This window comes from Pollicipes pollicipes, unplaced genomic scaffold (genome assembly GCF_011947565.3).
Source record: "Pollicipes pollicipes isolate AB1234 unplaced genomic scaffold, Ppol_2.1 Scaffold_4219;HRSCAF=4965_pilon_pilon_pilon, whole genome shotgun sequence".
In the NCBI taxonomy this organism is placed as follows: Eukaryota; Metazoa; Arthropoda; class Thecostraca; order Pollicipedomorpha; family Pollicipedidae; genus Pollicipes; species Pollicipes pollicipes.
In genome coordinates this window covers 9,769,226-9,775,636 of record NW_023596448.1, presented here as the reverse complement: position 1 = coordinate 9,775,636, position 6,411 = coordinate 9,769,226, and positions in this window count along the sequence as shown.

Genomic DNA, 6,411 nt, shown 5'->3' with positions numbered 1-6,411 from the left:
ACTTGTGGAGGACCCTGCACTCCTGTTGGGGCCTTCTCTGTTTACAATTGCCCCTTGCACTAATGATCAATATGCAGCCTTGTACACACCATGTCACTGTGGGGCACTGTTGGCCAGTAATTAAAATTTCTGATCGGGTGACGAGAAATCAGCGTTGACGGCACTCAGCTCACTTCGGCCGGCCTGCCTGTAGCGTGATGGCCGTAACACTGCGATCCGGGAAAATACTTCCAATTAAACGTAAATATTGCGATCATGTACATTCGGTAGCACTAGTATTGTGCTATCAGTTGCCAGCACAGCACACTCGTCGGATTTCGTTTCGATTTTATTTGGTTGACTTCGTTTCAGCGTTTTCCTCCATGCTTGGGCGCCGTTATTCGCGAAGATGCGCGTCGTATTTGGCTCGCATCCTACGTTGTTGTCGGAGGCTCTACTCGTTTATCTGCAAGACACTCTCAATCGCTCGGGGGGCATCAATTCGTGCGCATTGTGCTTGGGTTCTTCATCGTCTGCCCGGGGGGCCCTGTGCTCCTTGAGAAGCCCGATGAAGTCGGAAGGACATTACTCTGTCGCCGAAATCCCCACATGTGCTTGTGAGTGCCAGCGCTGTCGTCATCCATGGTGTCTCGTCTGTTCGACTGATCGGGTCTGGCTTAATTAGGCCGCGTAATTAAGTCCCATGTCTGCATGAAAACGATTTTATTTTTTCCTGGCGTCATTGCCGCACAGAGCAGCTGTCCAATGTGCTCCCATAATCTTTTTGCACATTTGGGCAACATGTCTGCGCCGCTGACGTCATAGATGTAATTTCCGTTGGTTGTTGAACTTGTGGTAGTAGCTACACTTTTGCGTCTTACCCATTTTGAATGCTAACTTACTTCACACTCGTTCATCTTGCAGTGAAAACAAAAACTCTGCATTAGTCGTCAGACATCAGCTGATTACAACATCGACTAGATGGGTAGCCGCTAGAATCTGATTAGTCGCTACCAACTTTGGGATTAAGTGTTGTGCTTAATTTTGATGAAGTTTAGCAGGCATTTTTGATCCATTTCGCTACATCTTCTCCGAAATACTTGAAAAATCTCTGAAAACCTGAAATTGGCAACGATCCACCATAAATCCGGGGAAATTGAACACGTTTCTTGTATGTGCCTGCCTACCATGCCTAGTTGTCTAGGGCTGCGCGCAGGAAGAACATCTTCTGTATACAAGAGAGCATGCACACAAATTATAAAATGTAGTGATTCAAAGCCCAAGATGTTTTGGGGAAAGGCGCCCCAACTCCAGGGTCACCCCTTTGACGAGATCCTGGACCCACCACTGAACCAGCATATTTTGATGTCGTAACAAATTTGCCGACTACTTGTTCCTCCACGCACATCTCATAAACAGCCATGACCCAGGGTGCCAGGGTCCGGTGCTTGCAAAGCAGTCATTGGAATCCAGGAAACACCATCTGGTGTTAATGAAAGCCAGCCGGGACCAGAACCCAGGGCCAGGGTCTCATTTTTAAGATAGGAGCCAGGAATCGATATTGGGAGCCAGGTGCACGTCTGCTAAAGGCGGACCAGATGGAGGCGCTGGATATCGGAATAGTTAAACACTTTTTGACCGTGAAGCACTCGTATTTGCTACCGGCATTGCCGCCTGCCACTGTCGTTGCCTGTATCCCAGGGTAGAATTGTCAATGCATACGGCTTCATCCAGCTCGGTGCTACCCAGCTGGCTTCGGGAAGTCAGCCAAAGCGGGCTTCCAGTGCTCTCTCAACAGGAGATGGAGATCCCTGAGAACTTTGAGGTGATCTTCATCAGCTGCCATGGCATGTCTTGCAGACCGACAGCCAAGCATAGCCCACCACCCAACACATTTTCGCCTGGAGAAGCAGCCCAGCTTACACCGGCGAGTTGTCTGCAAGCTGACGACAACCCAGCTGCTTCTCCGACGCAGGTGGCCTCACCACGTGAATGAAGTGAATGCTGCGGCGTGGTGACCAGCGAAGGGTTTTGTCGCTGCGAACGCGGCTCGAAATCAGCAATGAAAACTTCACCGCCCCGTTGACCGCGGAAGGCGTCGCCAAAACTCGTGTCGAAGTGTGCTTCGGCGCCATCGACAGACGCCTCGTCCACCAACCAGCTCCTCCTCAGCGTGCTTGAAGTCACCGGCACCCCAGATGTGCGTCCCACAGCTCCGACTGGGGCCGGCGTCAGCCGCGTGAATGCAGCGGCACAGCCCCGGAATATTGAAGACGCTCTGTGGAGTCGCGCGGGCTAGTGCCGTGCCCGGAGAGGGGTGCCGCTTATCGACTCCCGTTCTGATCACTGAATAAATAAGGTGTTGGGGATGAAGGACACACGTGTGGCGTTTGAGACCACCACAGGCCAGGCATGAGAAACTGTGCACCCCGTACTGTTTTGGCGCAAATTAACGATTCATTCGTAACTGTGTGATATTCGTATTTCAACCGTGGATAACGCGATTCTAGCACGTGAGATACCTTAGGACATGATGTGAGTGCCTCAAATTTTTTTCCACAGCTGTAAATGGGTTTGAGCTGATATAATCACTTTTAAGTCATTCAGTGCGGCCTACAGCCATTTCCCTTCTAAGATCTGTCTTATTTCTGAGCCAACACCTACTAGCTTGTGCAGAATATTGTGCACAAACTATTTCATGGCCATCCAGGCACGCGTGGCGCCATAGAAATGCCACGTGAATACTGCCATCTCACTGGCCATATAACGTTCCAGGTCAAGAAAGCTATTGTCATCAAATTACTGGTTTCTCTGGTACGTCAGCACGAATCGTCGCATCAAGGGACATCATTTGGCCTTCGGCCAATCAATACGTTGCATGCAGGTTGCGATTCACACGAATCACAGTTTGTGCTTCAGAATACGTGAGTTTGGGCAGTGGTAGCTATTACGGAAATAAACCTAGAAATCTAATAACTTCAGAGTACCACCACACCCGGGTAAGCGAATGCGAGAAGAAAGTGCAAACGCCCGCTCCACTGGCAATACCAACACTGCCAGTCTACCAGTGGTTACGACGCCGTAAGGATGTTCCACGACGCAGGGTGTGGCTTTCCAAAGTCGGCATTGGGTGCTCAGCCGGAAAAGTTGACAAAACCATCCCCAAAAGCTGATTTGTCACGGATTTCATCCACTTAAATCAAGATCCTGGCAGTTCAAATATTTTTTTTTTTAAACAGAATGCTTCGCATATTTTTTACAGCAAAAGAATCCCTTCCCGTTTCAAGTTAATTTGAGCTGCTTCTCTGGGAAAAGCTTAGAATAGGATGAAGTTCACAGACAAGAAACATATAAGTAAATCTTAGTAAAGAATCATTCATCACTCCTGCTATCGCTGATCATGTTGTATAACCACAACAGCCACGATGATGCGGCAGATACACTCTCCACTAAAAATAAAGAATTCGTGTTAGTTTTTGTCTTGGCCACCCCGTGCTTTTAATAATTGGCGCATATTGCAGTCGATTCATTCTTCATCCCAATTCAGGTGCTATCATTCGAAAAACTTGTCAAACACATGCAGACTAGGTTAGCATATAGGAGTTAGCATGACGCATAAATAAGATACAGGATAATTTTGGTACAGAATTAACATGACACTCATAGTGATTCTTTTAGGCAACTACCACCTAGCATACGAGTAGTCAGGGTCATTATTCTCTATTCATTTGGCTCCGTATTCACTCTTTGTTCACATACACCGGGGGAGCTCAGAAAAGCATTGGGGTGGGGGGGGGGGGGGGGGGGAGGGGGTGGAGCTCATGTCAGCATGGGCGTGGGATGGGGCCCACGTAAAAGTATATAAAGCAACATCTCTGGCATGACACAATCAAACGATGACGTATTTACTAACCAATGAAATTGTGTTGCCTAGAGCAATATTTTACACTTTAAAGCAAACTAAGTGAGCATACTGCATCATATCTGATGTTTGCTTTAATACCTTTAACTTCGGAACATTCCCTTAAACTCTTGGCAAACGATCTGTCTGTTGGATGTTCAACCATCATGATATTCATGTTCTCATCTCCTGCCAGACTCTCCTTTATGGGCCTACGTTGGATGTACAGCTAGAAAGAACATAAGACGCAAGGAGCGAACGCCTTGTTAAAAATAATTGGAATTGGGACGTGTTTTCAACGATTTCGCAGCATTGCCAACGAACGACCATAACCGCAAACGCACATTCGCCAGGTAGGATGGCCGTGTGGTGGCTGGTGTATGAAAGAGGCGCACTTCCGAGGAGACGCGGATCTGCCGCGGGTCCGCCGTTCTGCCCGCGCAGCCCTTCCGAGGAGACGCGGATCTGCCGCGGGTCCGCCGTCCTGCCCGCGCAGCCCTTCCGAGGGGACGCGGATCTGCCGCGGGTCCGCCGTTCTGCCCGCGCAGCCCTTCCGAGGGGACGCGGATCTGCCGCGGGTCCGCCGTTCTGCCCGCGCAGCCCAGATCTTTCGGCTCTATCCGGGACTGACCTAGACTGTAGTGGTTCTTGCCGCTCTCCATGTCAGTTTATGGGACCCACGTGGTGGCTTGCGTCGCGAAGAAAAACACGAGAAACCACTTTGTTGCGTAAAACAAAGCTGATGTTGAACGTCAACCCTTCGCGGTGCATTGGCTTCGCGCGCAGTACCTGCCGAGTCTCTGAAAACAGTCGATATCGAATCGAAATAAAAATAACCGAAGACTGCAGTACGTGCCTGCAAAGAGGGGTGCGATATTACCCACATTCCACATCAAGGTTTGGAGACCCCCACTGATTCAAATGGGCGAAATCCTGCGTACACCGTCCGATATCGACCGCCTTCCACATCAGCCGTCGTTTTATGTCATATAATTTTAACCACATGACCCCCATCTCCTGACCGAAAGTCTGAGTACACCACTTGCCGGGTGCATCAATTACGCCACCGTATCGCCTCAGAAAACTTATGCTAAAATCACGGGACAGGTCTATGTTTATAACTCCTTGGTTTCCCAGAAAGCAACCAGCCCAAGGCCTCAAAGGTCAAACAGGATTGCGACGAGCCAGATCTTATACTGGAGTGCACTGGGGCGCGAAATGAGGAACATGTTCAATAATCATGCTGACTTGTTCTGCATGACCTGGCGGCGGCCGGTGGTTGGATCTGACGTTCGAGCCGCTGCCCACCGGCTTGAGACATAGCAGGCAACCCTCCATGATGCGCTCAACGGACCCTGCAGGCGACACAGCCAAACGGCACGCTCTGGCGACGGATGGTTGGCCGAGCCTGTGTGACGAATGATTGGTTGAGCCTGTGTGACGGATGATTGGCCGAGCCTGTGTGACGGATGATTGGTTGAGCCTGAGTGACGGATGATTGGTTGAGCTCGTGTGACGGATGACTGGTCGAGGCCGTGTGACGGATGATTGGTCGAGCCTGTGTGACGGATGATTGGTCGAGCTCGTGTGACGGATGATTGGTCGAGCCTGTGTGACAGGTGATTGGTCGAGCTGTGCGACGGATGATTGGTCGAGCCTGTGTGACGGATGACTGGTCGAGCTCGTGTATGATTGGTCGAGCCTGTGTGACGGATGATTGGTCGAGCCTGTGCGATGGATGATTGGTCGAGCTCGTGTGACGGATGATTGGTCGAGCCTGTGTGACAGGTGATTGGTCGAGCCTTTGTGACGGGTGATTGGTCAAGCCTGTGTGACGGGTGATTGGTCGAGCCTGTGTGACGGATGATTGGTTGAGCCTGAGTGACGGATGATTGGTTGAGCTCGTGTGACGGATCATTGGTCGAGCCCGTGTGACGGGTGATTGGTCGAGCCTTTGTGACGGGTGATTGGTCGAGCTTGTGTGACGGGTGATTAGTCGAGCCTGTGTGACGGATGATTGGTCGAGCCTGTGTGACGGGCCGCCAATACGGAGCGACCCCGCGCGCCCTGTACCTCGCTGGTGCTCCGCGCGGCGGCTCGGGTCACGGCAGGAGCCATGGCCCTCTGCGTGAAAATCTTGAAATTTAGGTCAACGTCAGGAATTTGTCGGCCAGTGTTTAACGTGCCGCAATGACCAATATGGTCAGTGCTGTGTCTGTTGTCACCTGACCTTTAGCGAGCCTGCTGCCACCGGCCGTAGGTCATTCCAGTCACGGACAGACCTGAGTTTGACTAGTTTGCACTAGGTGTAAAGCCTCACCAGTTTACACTTTGAGACAGCATTACAAGACGTGAATGCACCCACCAACCACGCTCGCAGACATAGAACACCAGTACACACAATGCACGACACCTGAAAACCCAAAATCGAGCGCCAGCAAAACCGACGGACCGGCGGCTCTCAAACTCCATATCGGATCCCAGGCGCGATCGAGCAGTTGAGGACCACGGTCCACGTTGGGTGTTGGTAT